The sequence below is a fragment of the Giraffa tippelskirchi genome, chromosome 4 (assembly GCF_054371585.1).
Source record: "Giraffa tippelskirchi isolate mGirTip1 chromosome 4, T2T-mGirTip1v1.2.pri, whole genome shotgun sequence".
Lineage (NCBI taxonomy): Eukaryota > Metazoa > Chordata > Mammalia > Artiodactyla > Giraffidae > Giraffa > Giraffa tippelskirchi.
The window spans coordinates 194,995,146-195,008,915 of record NC_137278.1 but is presented as its reverse complement, the minus strand read 5'-3'; the positions used below and the strand labels follow the sequence as shown (position 1 = coordinate 195,008,915).

At 43.7% G+C, this 13,770-nt stretch overlaps 2 protein-coding genes across 15 annotated transcripts in view; one reads left to right on the top strand and one right to left on the bottom strand.

Annotated features, from left to right (window-relative positions):
- Nucleotides 1–8,338, bottom strand: part of MFAP5 (microfibril associated protein 5) — a 39,701-nt gene extending 31,363 nt beyond the window's left edge. For 4 of the 9 annotated variants that reach the window (XM_081587917.1, XM_081587920.1, XM_081587915.1 and 1 more), the window contains exon 1: nt 7,988–8,176. The gene's annotated coding sequence lies outside the window, so the exon portion shown is untranslated. Of the gene's footprint in view, nt 1–7,987; nt 8,210–8,296 lie in introns of those variants that run through there. The other 5 variants (XM_081587924.1, XM_081587918.1, XM_081587916.1 and 2 more) reach the window with 4 other exon arrangements.
- Nucleotides 8,339–8,700: 362 nt separating this feature from the next.
- RIMKLB (ribosomal modification protein rimK like family member B) overlaps nt 8,701–13,770 on the top strand; it is a 35,668-nt gene continuing 30,598 nt past the window's right edge. For 2 of the 6 annotated variants that reach the window (XM_081587907.1, XM_081587911.1), the window contains exon 1: nt 9,346–9,496. The gene's annotated coding sequence lies outside the window, so the exon portion shown is untranslated. Of the gene's footprint in view, nt 9,103–9,345; nt 9,497–13,770 lie in introns of those variants that run through there. The other 4 variants (XM_081587910.1, XM_081587908.1, XM_081587909.1 and 1 more) reach the window with 4 other exon arrangements.

Genomic DNA, 13,770 nt, shown 5'->3' with positions numbered 1-13,770 from the left:
ATAGGCACTATATATATAGTATACTATATATACTATATATATATATACTATATATACTATATATATCATTCGTTCCTGTGGTACCTTGATGAGATTATTTCCTAGTTTTTCTCCCTTATTTCTTTCTAGACACAATTCACCTTGGCAGGTACATTACACATATATTTTGGTTACACCAGGGGATAGTTTAAAACTTAACAGTTATCCAGAAAGGAACATTACCAGTTCTTAAATGAGAGAGATAGGGGGTTTTTTTGGTGCTGTTATTAGACCAGGGAGCTATTGGCTGTAATGGAAAGATGTCCAGTTTGGGGTTTTTTTTTGGGGAGGGGGGCATCCCTGGACGGGCTCGAACCAAGGATGTTCAGTTTTGATCAGGATTTGTTGCATTTTAATTCCTTAAAATTGTTTAGTGATTGAAATAGTTCATGAAGTCCATGATGTTTCAAAAACAGGGGTGTTGAAATACAGTCTCTACATTCCAGTAGTAGTTATTGTTATTACTATGATTACTAACAATTTGACAGGGACCACCTACACCTAGAGTGAGGTATTTAACTTAGTCATGAGAACTTCTAGATCTCCATGGATAAATAGCATAACTTTGAACTTGGAGGTGGGCTAGGGAGGGAACTCTTAATTGGGACCCTGTCGGTTTTGCCTTGTTGCAAAAACACTACATATTTTGGATGGTTTCAAATTGCAGTCATTACAATGTCTTCCTCAGCTCTTTGCTTGCTTCATTTTAAAACATTAGAGATTATTATAACTGTATTTCCGGTACTACTTGTCCTCCATTCATTAATATGTCTTTTATTTTATTCAGCCATCTTCTCCCTTTCTTTTCATCCGCCTCACTCCTTTTTCTTCTTTCTCATCATGTCTCCCTGGATTTGATTAAAATTCTCTTCACTTCTCTCCTCACCACTCTCTCCTTTATGGAAATTATTCCTTTTCAGGCTTGTCTTTTTCCTCATTCCCTTCTCTGGTGTCTTTGTCTCCAGCAGAGGTGGTCTGATGTTGATCCGAGGTAGGGGATAAGGCCTGGGAGAAAGCAGCCCGGGGGAGAAAGGAGGAGGAAGCGGAGATTCAGCTGTTTCTGCCATTAGCTGGTGAAAGGCAGGCTTTAAGCCCGCCTCTGTAAATTCCTCCCCTCCCGGCCCCACAGTTCCCCACCTCAAAGGGTCTCTCCACTTCTCCACCTTAAATTCCATTTCCCCTACCCCCCCACCCCATTTCTCGGGTGACATTACTCTCTACCAGCTCTGACTGCCAGGGACACTGACCTACTTTCTGCCCTCTCTGTCAGGCATGAACCCTGGTTTGTCTAGTAAACCCTGAGTTTCTGCTAAATCCTTTTTTGCCCCAACCTATTAATGGATCCTTTTGAACCTCAAAGCATTTCACAGTTTCCCACAAAATAGTAGTTTTTATGTTTAGCAACTGAAATTTGAGAAGAAGCTTAATGATAAAAAAGCTTCTGTGACTTTAGCAAATCCATCTGTGACAAATGAATTGGTACTTTGTTGATCACAGTAGAATCTATACATATTCAGAGAGTAACAGTAATAGTTTTTTGGTTGAATCTTTATATGTTTGATTGATGGATTCGTAGATTCTTTGTGACAAATTCTAATACACACACACACCATTATTTATCAATTGTATGTTATGTTAGAGACATAAGCCAAAATATCAGGCATTGCTATCCTAATACTACTCTACATACTAAGTAGTAGGAGGAAACTGCTGACAAAATCAAGTGTGCAGTCATTGAGGGTTTATAAGAAGTTGGTTCAGAGTATGTACTTTGATGCTTGAATTCAAATCATGGCTTTGCCACTTGCTAGCTAGTAATAGCTGTGTGAGTTTGAACAAGTTATTCAACCTCTCTGTTCCTCAGATAGTTCAGTGGTAAAGAATCTGCCACCAATGCAGGAGACACAGGTTTGATCCCTGGGTCAGGAAGATTCCCTAGAGAAGGAAATGGCAACCCTCTCCAGTATTCTTAGCTGGAGAATCCCATGGACAGAGGAACCTGGCAGACTATAGTCCCCGGGGTTACAAAAGAGTCAGACATGACTTAGTGACTGAACAGACAAGAAAAACAGAAGATACTCAGAACCAGTGGGGTTATTAGGAGAGTTAAACATGTTCTAAGACATAATAGGTTTATTATGAGGCAACCAGATCTGGAGAAGGAAATGGCAACCCACTCCAGTATTCTTGCCTGGGAAACCCCATGGACAGAGGAGCCTGGAGGGCTACAGTCCATGTGGTCATAAAGAGTTGGACATGACTGACCAATAAACAGCAACATTCTTGGCCTAGCTTGTCTTTCCTAATTGTCCAGAAAACTTTTGGAAAACTAGCAGGAAGGTTTGGAACTTTCATATTAGAGATTTGCCTAGTAATTGCACTGTGTCACTCAACATAAAATTTTTTTCCTTTTTTCTTTCTTTCTTTTCAGTGTTTCCTCATGCTCCCAGGATGAATCCCAAATTGAGAGATACTGAGATGAAAAATCAAGGAAACAGTTTGGGGGAGTCAGGTGGAGCTTTCTATTTAACCTAAGAGAAAAGTAAAGAAGATTAAACAAATCTAGCTTAATGATCACTACGGGTTTGATCACTACGGGTTTGAAACCCAAGAGAGCAAGAATGATCTATAAACAAAATGAAGAAATAGATATTGTTCTGTTTCTTTGCATCGAAGATGATTACATGAACTCAGACGAATGAATGGAGCTCCCCAGTCTAACTTTTTATAATTTTATTTATTTATTTACTTATTGGGTATACTAGGTCTTCATTGCTGTTCAGGATTTTCTCTAATTGCAGAGTGTGGGTGCTACTCTCTAGCTGCAGTGCATGGGCTTCTCATTTCGGTGGCTTCTTTTGTTGCTGAGTGCTCTAGGGCTTCAGTAGTTGTGGCTCCCAGGCTCTAGAGCACAGACTTAGTAGTTGCGGCACACAGGCTTAGTTGCCCCATGCTATGTGGGATCTTCTGAGATAGGGATCGAACCTGCGTCTCCTGCATTGGCAGGCAGATTCTTTACCACTGAGCCACCAGGGAAGCCCTAGTCTAACTTTAAATGTGAAAAAGACAGCAACTGGACCAGAGCAATCAAGATGATGCCAGGTCATTAGGATGATCCCAGAACTCATTCATTCTTTCATCCATTCAATCTGTAAATATTTGTTAATCATTCAAGGTGCTACTGGTGACATTCATGGCAGATCCAACAGCTCATGTGTAGTTTGATATCATTTCTATGGTTGAAATGTCAACAGATTCAATCAGCTGACTTTCTGCGCTGAGTGGAGGGTTCTCCCCTATTTCTTTTTCCCCCTATTATTTCTTTAAAGAGAACATGCTGTTACCTTTCCACATTTGCTTAGTCCATTCTCTCTTCTTCCATTCTTCCTAGATTGAGATACTACTAATAATAACATTTTATTTTTATTATTTATTTATTTTTGGCTGTACTGGGTCTTTATTGCTGTTCAGGCTTTTCTCTAGTTGCAGAGAGCGGGGTATACTCTCCAGTTGCAGTATGAAGGCTTCTCATTGTGGTGGCTTCTCTTGTTGTGGAGCACAGGCTCTAGGGTGCATGGGCTTCAATAGTTCTGGTTCCCGGGCTCTAAAGCACAGGCTCAATTGTTGTGGCTCGTGGGCTTAGTTGCTCTGTGGCATGTGGGATCTTCCTCGCCCAGGAATCGAACCCATGTCTCTTGCATTGGGAGGCAGACTCTTTACACACTGAGCCACCAGGGAAGCCTAGATTGAGATACTTTTAATAAACTCCAGTGGATAGAGAATCTGAAGACTGGGAAATTGCCACCAATGATGTTACCTCATTGCCACAATTTTCTCTTCTGTTAGAAGAGACTAACAATATTTACTCAACATTGCAAGGTTGCTTGGGGCTTCCATTGAATTTATAAATGCTGAGTGCTTTAAATTAAGAATATTTTACAGATGGCTTGTTTCTTTAAGACACTATTCTCAAACTTTCACGTGCCTAAGAATTACATGGTAAGCTTGCAGGCTATTGGCTGATTCTATAAGCTTTGTGTTTGGTTCAAAAAAAAAAAATGCAGATACTATGGCAAATTCAGAAAGTCATAGGTGAAGGCTAAGGAATCTGCATTAAACATTCTGGAGTACTCTTGTGTAGTATAGTAAAAGAGATAGTGGGCAGATACAACTAAAGGAAGGGGACAAAAAAATCTACATCATGCTCTTTCTAAGTCTTTTAAGTATTTTTCCTTTACACTTTTTCCTTCTGTGATTCAGCCAATGTACTGTCTTTCCTGCCTCTTCCCACCCCATCCTCCTTTGTGTTGGCATTGGCATTTTCTTAGCGTAGTTAGAGGCGCTCAGCTTACTGTGCAGAAATGGAGTGGAGGGAAAGGAGGAGGGACGTGGGTGGAGAAAGGCTAGATCAGGGTTTAGCGATTTCTAACTGTGAAGACTGTTGTTGCCAGGCTGGTTCCAGCCGGCTGACTCTGGGAGAGGAAGCCTGGGGAGAGCTAGACTGCAGCTGCTGCCACTGTTCCTTATTTGCTTGTGTACATTCAGATAAAGACTCACTACCTTTTCTCCACCCACAAAAATCACATTAGATATCCCACTGACGGACACTATTTTAGGTACTGATAACAATCCTGGATTCCTTCCTGTTTATAGTTTTTCTCTTTACTACTTTGGGCCTTTCCTTTCGTTTTGATCAAATCCCAGCTGGTTTCTTTGTCCTTAACCCCAGGAGGAAAAGATTTGCACCAGATGGTGGCTATGGGGTACTTAAAGATTTTTGCTTGACTTGTAGTCTCCGTGGTAGATGAGTTATGCTTTTCTGACTGATGTAACTATACACCAATGCAACTCGAGTGGAATCAGAAAGAACCTGGGCAACTTTGTTGGGAGATTTTGTTTCATCAAATCTTCTGTTTTATGTGCCTCCCCCATTACTGTTTTCACATTGTCCACCAAGAGCATTTTAATAAAGTCATACAGATAATTCCAGCATCTCTGTTGTCTAAACCTTGGTCTTTAGCTTGGCTGCACATTAGAATTCCCAGAAGAGTGTTAGCAAATATTGGTATCTGGACCCTGACCCCAGATATTCTGATGTAAGCTCCCCAGTGGTTCTATTATGTCTAGGAACAAAAATCTGGAAATGTTTTGCTTTATGCAAAGGATGTTCTTTAACTTTGTCTCACATATTATTCAGGGTAGAGTTGGTTTCACAATCAAAGGGACATCAGTAAATATGTATATTTGTACTATTACCACGTCAGAACATTGTATAACTTCTCTTTGATATCTATTTTGGTATCAGCATTGTCTAATAATAGCTAATGTGCAGTTACTATTTAGTGCATTATATTTATGTTACCTCATGAATCCTTGAGTTTCCCTGGTGGCTCAACTGGTAAAGAATCCGCCTGCAATGCAGGAGACCTGGGTTCAATCCCTGAATTGGGAAGATCCCCTGGAGAAGGGAATAGCTACTCATTCCAGTATTCTGGCCTGGAAAATTCCATGGACTGTACAGTCCGTGGGGTTGCAAAGAATTGGACACAACTGAGCCACTGTAACTTTCATGAGTCCTTAAAGTTCAATGAAATAATCTTCATTTTGTTGACGAGAAAACTGAGGCGACGATCCCATGACACCAGTAAATAAAGCTAGGATTTCAAATCAGATAAATCAGATTTATCTGACTCCAGAGATGTGAGGTTACTAATAATATGTCTTCTCAAGGGATTCAACTAACCCTCTTCTGAAGAATATTAATTTATGAGTTAAAAACGAATGGTGCATGATTAAATCAAGATAAACTACATTGTCCCCGAAAAGAGATGAGTCCTTACCTGTCCAGACATAACAACTACCATCAACCCATGAAACCTATAACTACTGCAAACCTATGATTGAACCTAAGAAACTGAACCTTGCTTTCCCACTATGGAAATGCTAAAAATACAGTGACATGCCACTGGCTTTGTGTTTTCTTTTTTAAAGTTATGTATTTAATTTGGCTGCACCAGTTCTTAGGCATGTGGAATCTAGTTCCCGGACCAGGGAAGGAACCTCGGCCCCCTGCATTGGAAGGCAGTCTTAGCCACTGGACCACCAGGGAATTCTCTCACTGGTTTTGTTTTTTAAAAATATACTCCTAGGTTTGTTTTTTTTTTGTTTCCCTGACGAAAGATTAAGTGAAAGCAAAGTTGCTGTGTTTTCTGAATTTCTTAGGATGTGTCTGGCACATAGCGATAGTGTATTGAATGATTGATAGCATTTTTTTTTAAAAGATAATCAGCCAGTTGGTTACTAGTCTAATGCCCCCTATCCACACTTTCATCTATACAACCTGGTTTTCCTGGATGTGCATGGCACTGTGAATTTGGATCTTCTGCTGGGCATGTCTGCAACCTTTTCTCTGTGCCAGTTTCCCTGTGTATCTTGGGCTCACTGTGCTCATATCTCCATGATCAAGCTTTGATTCTCTTTTCCTCTTCACATAGAAGGGAAGTACTTTATGTTCCAGGAGATAGTATCAGAGTGGACTATATAGCAACATTTTAGTTCTATGGACCTTTCCCCGCTTTCTCTTGAAGGTCATACATACTTCCCTGTTGGCTCAGTGGTAAAGAATCCACCTGCTAATGCAGGAGATGCGGGTTCGATCCCTGAGTCAGGAAAATCCCCTGGCGACGGAAATGGCAACCCACTCCAGTATTTCTGCCTGGGAAAGCCCATGGACAGAGGAGCCTGGTGGGCTACAGTCCATGGGGTTGCAAAAGGGTGCCATACAACTTAGCGGCTAGACAACAACAGGTCATATAGCACTTTTGCCCCTCTACGTGTATCTTTGATGAAAATTGTTCACTATCATAGGTTATGCTCAGTGTCATAACATGTAGTAGCAGCAGTAGAACACCCTAAATCATGCTACGTTTCTCAGTCAGGGGACTCTGTGGTAAATAAATAAAAAAGCAGACTGTAAAGATTGGGAAAGGAATGCTGAAAAGAATTTGTTGGCTGAGGGGACTGAGAAGCTATTGTGATCTGCAAGAAGGCTGACTTGTTAGGACACAACTGTAGCACAGCTGGGGATATCTGGGGGTAAGAAATAAGTAAGGTTATTTGGAAATGACTATCTTCCAATATAAAGTATAGTTTATCACAGTATGTTGAATATAGTTCGTTGTGCTGTATGGTAGGACCTTGTGTATCCATTCACTATAACAGAGTTTGTAACTGCTAATCCCAAACTTCCAAGCCATCTCTCCGCCAACTCCACTCTCTGAAGCCTCTTCTCAGTCTGTGTTTCTCTTTTGTAGGTAAGTTACTTCATTTGTGTCATATTTTAGATTCCACATATAAGTGATATCATATGGTATTGGTCTTTGTCTGGTTTAACTTCATTGAGTGTGGATACTCTCTAGGGTCATCCACCTTTCTACAAATGGCACTATTTCATTCTTTTTTATGGCTGAATAGTATTCCTTCCTACCTATACACATCTTCCTTCCCCATTCGTCTTTCAATGTACATTTGGGTTATTTTCAACAGATTCATATTCTTACGCTCCTTTGCAGAGGAGTTTTTGGACCTTCCTCACCAGCGTGAAATTACCAGCACCATCTTTTAAAAAATCTGTCCCTTTTCAGCCATACTGTGAAGAAACATACTGAAGTGAACATTCCTTTTTACGCAGAGCTTGAGAATTTACAAAATGCTTTCAAGTGTATTATCACATGTCATTCTTACAGCAAGCTTGGAACAGACGCTGTTCAGAACAAAGGCTCAGAGAAAGTTAGGTAACTTCATTTGCCCAAGGTTTACACTGGTTTCTAAGCGGTAGAGCTGGCTGTGCCACGCGGCCCCGCCTGCATCTTAAAACCTGCCAAAAGCCCTGAGAACATAGGATGTAGTTAAAAATTGGCCTCACACTATACAGAGGCATTGTCCTTACTCTGAACACGGAGAAGGACCTCAGAGGTATTTACGATCTTTATCCCCAGATGTTTGCCTCCTGCCTCCGGAGGGGAGACCACCGTTTGAAGGGACTCGCAGGGACCGGGATCCGCAGGGGAGCGCGGGCGGTGGGCGGGGCCGGGTGGGAGGCGCCAAGGGGCGGACAGGCACACCGCCCACCGCGTCCGGGGACTCGGGGGGCTCGCGTCAGGGGTGGACTAAGTGGGGCCCGAGGAGGGGCTGTGAGGGAGGGGAGGGTGTGTACAACGGAAGGGATTCACCACGCGGTTTCGAGTTGGGAACAGACCTCGCCCCTCCACCGGTTTCCCTTTCTCAGTGAGGACGGTTTGGGGGCGGGTGGGGAAGGCGCGTCCTCGAAGCGCTCTCGCGCTCCCGTAGCCCTCCGGGTGCGCGCGCCCACCGCCTCGCCTCGACCCCAGAGGCCGCGAGGGCTGCGAATGGGGACTGGGCGCCTGAGGGGCGGGTCCCGACGCAGGTGTCAGATCCGCTCGGCCGGGTTCGACTGGCTGGCTAGCTGGCTCAGCCCCTCGTCCGCCGGCCGCCGTCCCCCGGCCCGCGGCCACGCCGCAGCAGCGCCTGGAGGGCGGGGCCGGGGGTGCGCGCGGGTCCTCGGCACGCGGGCAGGCGGTGCGCGGCGCTTCGGTCTCAGGGAGCGCGGGGCGGCCCCCGCCGGCGTCGCGCTTGCTGTGTGAGAGCGGGGTCGCGCGCGCGCGCGCGCGCACGCCAGGCGAGTGAGGGAGTGTGAAGGGAGTGTGAGGGAGTGAGGAGCGGCTGGGGGTGAGTGTGTGTGTGGGGGTGAGTGTGTGCCGGGGTGGGGGTGAGGGAGAGCCACACCAGCCGCGCGGCTGTGAGCAAGGAGGCGGGGGGTGAGTGGGCGAGGGCGCCGGGCCTGGCTGCTGGAGCCGCGGCGGCGGCGGCGGCGGCGGCGGCAGCGGCAGCAGCAGCGGAGAAAGGAGGCGGCTCCCGGCATCCCGACCCCCTCCCCCTCCCCTCCTTCTCGGACTTCCAGCCCGCCTGGCTGCCCGCGCTGCCCTCAGAGGCCCCCAGCCCGGCGCCGCCGGCCAAGAGCGAGGGAGGAGCCGCCCGAGCCAGGTGAGCTGGACCCTCGCGTCCTTCCCCGGGGGTCGTGGCGAGAGGTGGAGGCGCTCCCGCCCTCCGCCTCACCGCCCCTCCCGCCCACCGCGGCCGAGTTGGGGCGGAACGTGCTCCGGAGGAGCGGGCCCGGGCCGTGGAGCCGCCGGGGACGGGGTCTTGTGGAGGCCGGTGGTCGCCTCAGAGCTGGGGGCGGCGAGCGCGAGGCGGACCCCGGGCGGGGCGTGCGCGCCGAGAGGGGTTGAGGATGCCGGTGCGGGAAGCTGAAGGGAGGGAGGCGGCGGTGGCTTCGGGCGCGGAGCAGTGCGGTCCCCCCTCGGCGAGGGGGTGTGGTGACCCGGGAAGGCGCGGCCGAGCCGCACACGCGTGGCGCTAACCTGTCCCCGGGAGCCCGGTAATCGCTGCCGCCCCTGGTGCCATCAGACGGATTCCTGTGGTGTGAGACCGAGGCGGGCGGGGATGGTGATGGTCTTGCAGTTAATTCTGTTCTGATTTCACGTTTTCCTCCTTACGTTTTAGAAAGAGTGACAGCCATTCCCCCTTTTCCTTTTGACAGCCCTCTGGATAAGAATGGAGTGACATTTAATAATTGCTTGTGATTTTTTTTTTAAGGCATTTGACCATGATGCAAATCTTTTAACCCCACCCCTCACATAAATACAAAATAGTTAAGAGGATAATAACTTAAGATTTGCCTTACTAATTTGTCCTTATCTCTGGTAGCAGATTTATTTTATCCCCCGTATGTGTGTGAATAAAGATGGGGCGTTGATTCTCTTCTGGGAGTGGGATTTTTATACTAACCGTGCTCCATGTAACCTCCTTGTAAATTCTTTCATTGTGCTGTTTTCCCATTAATTACCAGACTTGTTCCCACATCTTTGTGGAGTTGGGTTAGATTTGAAATCTGTATGGAAACTGGGCAGCCTAATATGGAAGATTTTCTTTCTGTGGGCTTGATAGGTTGATTATGGACGACTTAACTTTTAACGAACGATTAAAATGTAAATTATTATTTATTTTAAACCTCACTTTGCTAACATCGGATAGTTTCAAGGTCGTTGAAAAAACAGTTGATTGTCCAAACACTTTTAAATATTCATTTGGATTAAAAACAGCCTCTGAAATTTCAGTCATGGAGAGTCACCATTTATTTTCTAACTTTCAGAATGAAAGGCTCTCATATCGTTGTAAGGTAGTTATAGTTAAAATTTCTTTTGTATTGGTTACTGGATGTTATTTGGTTGGTGTGTCAAAGGGGAGGAGACCTATTCTGTTTTGACGTGGTCTTTTGTTTATTCCATTCTGTCTTGGTTAGCTATTAGTTTCCTTCTTTCACGTCATAGATTCAGTTGTTAGTTTGGCAACATGGCTGATGTTTTTCTCGCTCTCTTTCTCCCTTGTTTTCTCTCATCTTCTCTTATCCTTGCCCCCAGATGCTGGAGTCTGCTTGTTGGGGAGGTGAGCAGTCTGTGATTCTGAGAGCCAAGAAGGGGAACAGCAAATTCAGTCTTCTGTTCAGTCACATTGAGAGTCCTCTACTTAGTCAAGAGCCAGTTTTCTCATCCTGCCTTTCTCCCTGCAGGGGATAAGGAGCTGTTAAATATCAAACTTCAAGACTTTTGGCTACCAGCTAAAATTCCACTGATCTTAGTTTCTGGTTATGATATCCATGCGTGCTCAGCTGTGTTCAGCTCTTTGCTGTGACCTCATGGACTGCAGCCGGCCAGACCCCTCTATCCATGGGATTCTCCAGTCAAAAATACTGGAGTAGGTTGCCATTTCCCACTCCATGGGATCTTTCTGACCCAGGGATCGAACTTGGGAAGCCCAATTCCTGGTTGGATAAGTTAATCATTTCTCCTGTTTCATCTTGAATATGATGGCACCTAGGGATGGAGGGGAGAGTAGCAACAAGAATTGTCCTTTTTTTTTCCCTTTTCCCTTCTCATTCTGTCCCCTTTTGCTTACCAGAGGGAAATGACCAGCAGTATCTTATAAGTATTCTAACACTTCTTAGCCATATTTTAAAGAAAGTTCTAAAGTGAAGGTCTGTTTTTTCCTCTGAACACCAACCAAGCTTAGTGCATTACTTTGGGACACAAGATGAAACACACCTTTCAAATTATCTCCCAATTCTTACTTTCCCCTATTTGTAGTCACCTGGAATTTGCTACTGGGTGAGTCACTAGAGTGATCTCAGGTCCTCTCTCCTCCCTCTCAGCTGAAGGACTGAACACTGGGCTAGATCAGGGGAATGGAACAGAACAGAATGAATTGTTCCACACTTTGGGACATAACACTTTCCTCTGGGGAGCAGACAGAAAGCTAAATACAGAAAATGGGTGGAGAAAGAACTTCTGTACCCGTGAACAACCCACGAAGAGAGAGAAAATTGAGTTTTATTGTATGTTGTTTGCTGATAGCTGTTTTCTTGGTGGGGGAGTACTTAAGTGATGTAGATTTGTAGAGACTTTATGGCTGGTTAGTTTTTGAAGAGTGCTCTCTGCAAGTGGGATTGTCATAAGCATTTGAGAAAAGAACCTTTAGAAATGTTATTTAATTGAGGGGTAGATTATGATAAGGACAATGAAAAAGTAGTATTATTCAATGTTAGCTGTACTGATGTGCAGTTGTTTCAAGAGAGGTTGAATAGGGGAGATTAAGCACAGAGGTTGGGTAAATTGTCTTTTAGTACTTGGGAATTTTCCTACTTGTCATATTTTAGGGTCATTAAGAAATAATACTTTCAAGAATGTCTGTATATTATATACTTTAGATTTATGTGCCATGCATATCTGTGTAAATGTTCAGCTTGCAGAAAAGGACTGATTTTCTGGCTTCATGGTCACTGATGCCATGGTGTTAGTTTCAGTGTTTTCTTTCCAGTGTTTTTTTCTCTTTCAGAATTGGCTTGGAGGACAAAAGCCACAGAGCTAGCCAGCTCTACTCCCTTAGAGTCTAGTCTGCATGGAACCCATCTGCTTATATCTTTTTTCCTCTCCTTACTGACCCTAACCCTAGCCCCTACTTTAATTGTTAACAAAAGTAATTATTTCAATATCAGTTGTGTAACAAGGATGGGAAGTAGCAGTAGTTTGGGTTGTTTGTTTTTTATGAGAAACTGAAAACTTAAATTTCTAACAGTTACATTTAGATATTATGTGGCACAGTTTACTTGGTGTTTAATATTGAAAATAGCTATGTTTTTTTCATCTCCAGTTATACTTCAGTATAACAAACTCCTTTAAAGTAACTCCCTAACTCTTAACCCTGTCCTTTCTGAGGTTCTATGCTTCCCATTGGGGATATTAGTAGAGAAAAAAATAGATGGGGATTCTGTCCTCATAACATGGATAGTTTATTTTCATTGTTATCTGTCCTTTGCCCTGACAGTCACTTTTCTCTTCAATGTCTTGAGGAGTCTACTCTGTCTGTGAATTGATGAGTTAGCAGAACAAATTTGTGTGAATATTGTTATGCCAATTTTTTTTTACTACCTTTCTTTCGAAAGTGACAGCACACTACAAAATGTGATACAAACAAACAAACACTGCCCCTTAAATGTTTTTGTTCTGTTCAGCTTAACAGTCTTCCTTTCTCTCTGTTTCTCTCTTAACCACTTCTAATACTAACTCGTACCTTCATTTGTTAGAAGTGCAGAGGTAGAGCGTGGATTGGCTGTATAAGATCAGACCTGTTCTGTCTTACTGCTCTGCTGCCCTGTCTTGGCATTGTTTCAGTCTTTTGATACTTGATCAGAAAACTGCATCTTGAAAATACATGCGAGTTGGCCCAATTATAGCAGCATTGGAATTCTTCCCTGATGTTTTGGAGTTCTCAGTTGTTAGCGTATTCCTTTGACATGTGATGTAATTAGCCGTATCTATAAAGCCTTCTTGAATATATTAACAGCTTTCCAATTGTTTTTTTTCAACATAGTGTCCAGAAAGAAAATTTGGAAAGAAGGCCCAACATTTAACATGTTAAATGTGATGAACTTTGAGCTGTACTGTGCATTGCATCTCAGGAACATTTTTGAAATTTTGTGCCAGGTTCCAGAGATACTCTGATGTAACATTTCTCTGTTAAGTGAAATCATTAGAAATGTTATTTGGATTCCAGAGAAAACATAGGTTTTCTTTATAACACAAAGTATTTTAGGAATTTTAGTAACTAACCTACAGATTATTTAAAGGTAGCATTTCAGGCCCTTTAGTTGGGAATATGTGAACATTTGCATGTTAATTTGTTCATGACAATTTTTTCTTCCTTTTTCCAGTTTTCTTTTTATGGTATAGTATACACCTAAATTTTACCATCTTAACATTTTACTGGTATTAAGTACACACATACTGTGCAACCACCACCATAGCCATCTCCAGAACTCTTTTCTTTGTTCTGCATTATCGAAAACCTGTACCCATAAAACATTTAACTCCCCAATCTCTCAGTGCCCCAGCCATTAACAACCATCATTATGCTTTCTGTCTCTGTGAGTTTGAGTACTCTAGTACTGGAGCATAAGATTCATACATGTTAAGCATGTAACAGAATCTGATGTCTTTCAAAGGCATTGTGTGTATACTGCATTTTTATTTATTCATCTGGCATAAAGGTGGCTTGCATCAGCCTTTGAGCTCTTGTGAATAATGCTGCATGTGTGTA